Source organism: Aplysia californica, unplaced genomic scaffold (genome assembly GCF_000002075.1).
Source record: "Aplysia californica isolate F4 #8 unplaced genomic scaffold, AplCal3.0 scaffold00288, whole genome shotgun sequence".
In the NCBI taxonomy this organism is placed as follows: Eukaryota; Metazoa; Mollusca; class Gastropoda; order Aplysiida; family Aplysiidae; genus Aplysia; species Aplysia californica.
In genome coordinates, this window is record NW_004797558.1 from 173,827 (window position 1) to 175,822 (window position 1,996).

A 1,996-nucleotide genomic window follows, 5' to 3' on the forward strand; every position below is an offset into this window, starting at 1 on the left:
ATTCTTCTTCTTCTTCTTCTTCTTCTTCTTCTTCTTCTTCTTCTTCTTCTTCTTCTTCTTCTTCTTCTTCTTCTTCTTCTTCTTCTTCTTCTCCGTAATCTTCATCGTTTTCTTATTTTTCTATTTTTTCTGTTCTATTATCATGGTTACTGTCGTGGTAGTTGTTGTAGCTGATGTTGTTGTTGTTGTTATTACTCCTAGTTATTGTATTATCATTAAAATATTTCTATTGCTAGTATCATCACTGAAACACAAAATATAAAGTCTCATTAATAAAAGAACACGTGATGACGTAACAAGAGCTTAGATCATTGATTCAATTTCCGCGTTCACAGCAGCCAAACAACCAACCATTGCAGCAACTCCCATTTTCTACATGGCACTCTGCTTTGACGTCATACCCACAGTGCATAATACGAAGGGTAACATGACACAAACGCTATCGTGCGTATAGTGATCGGACACCGTCCTTTACACCCGTATCATAATATTGAAAACAACCAAAAACACTAGGTCTATCCGCCATTACCATGATATACTAAACGACAAAATCTTTTAACAAACGTCGTAAGAATAATAATTGCTTACACTGACGAGAATAAAGCACATCTTAAAAAAACAATATTAAATAGAAAGGGGGTCAAATACGGGCTAAGTAATAAGTAATATTCATGGGTTTATCCATTTTTCTTATGCCAGCAACGTGTTGGGCGTTGTCATTCAATGTTTCAGCTATCTAAGGTCAGGTGATTGGTATTGGTTGCATGTTAACTAGCTAGAGCCCACCAGTGCCTCAGTAATCCCCACACCGTCATGACACAAACCCTCCACTAACAGCACCTGGAATACATAATTAAGCACCTGCACATATACACACGCACGCACGCACACACACAAACACATGCAAACAGACACGCAGACATAAACACACAGACACACGCACACTCATTCACACACATACATACATACACCCACACCCACACACAGACACCCACACACAGACACACACACACTTAACCATAAAACAATACAATAGAGGACAAACGTGGTTATGAGACACCCCACCAAACTATTCAGAACATTCAGTAGATATGCTGCTTCCATTAAATTCTTCACCAACATCGTAATTATCTTTATAAATAGCATTTACCATTTGTTTAGCCCATGTTTCCTGCTAACTCAAAGCGCTTTACTATCAATACTAATACCCCAGCCCACAATAGAAAACTCAAATATTCTCGCTTCCCAAGCACTAAACACTGACAAATTGACAAGATCTTTCGCTATCCAAAGCCGGGTACTCATTCCCACCTGGGTGAAATGAAAAGAGGGAAAATTCATTTACAGTGTTATTTTCTCAAGGACACAATAAACGTCGGGCACCTGCCAGGGTTCGAACCAACGACCCATTGGTTGCAAACCCAACTCACCCCTGACCCCCCCCCCCCCCAGACGTTAGGGGCAGGCGTACTCACCAGAGGAGCTGATTCTGCCGCAGTGTATACTGGACAGAATTTCTGCTATCTAGAACGAAGCCAAGTGAAAGAGTTTTTGCACTCATTTTTTTCCTTCTCACTAATGAAACACACACAGTCATTCAACAAATAGATAGACAGAGCTATTTTAAGGTTTACACTCATTTTTTCCTGTTCGCTAATGAAACAAACACACAGGCATTCAATAGATAGACAGAACTATACAAGTGAACGGGATCACACTCAGATTTTTATCTCATTACTTAAACACACATTCTTTCAATAGTTAGAAAGATCTATGTTAAGGTTTGCACTCACTTTTCTTTCTCACTAATTAAATGCACATTCTTCAAACAGATAGATAGATCTATGTTATCGCAATATGTCTTCTTCCGTGTTCCAAAGTGCATACAAAACGTCAAATAATTCTTCTTCTTCTTCTTCTTCTTCTTCTTCTTCTTCTTCTTCTTCTTCTTCTTCTTCTTCTTCTTCTTCTTCTTCTTCTTCTTCTTCTTCTTCTT

The 1,996-nt window shown here is 38.6% G+C and overlaps 1 protein-coding gene across 1 annotated transcript in view; it reads right to left on the minus strand.

Annotated features, from left to right (window-relative positions):
• LOC101854647 (ankyrin repeat and sterile alpha motif domain-containing protein 1B) overlaps nucleotides 1-1,996 on the minus strand; it is a gene marked incomplete in the record, with an annotated part of 155,677 nt that overhangs the window by 48,468 nt on the left and 105,213 nt on the right.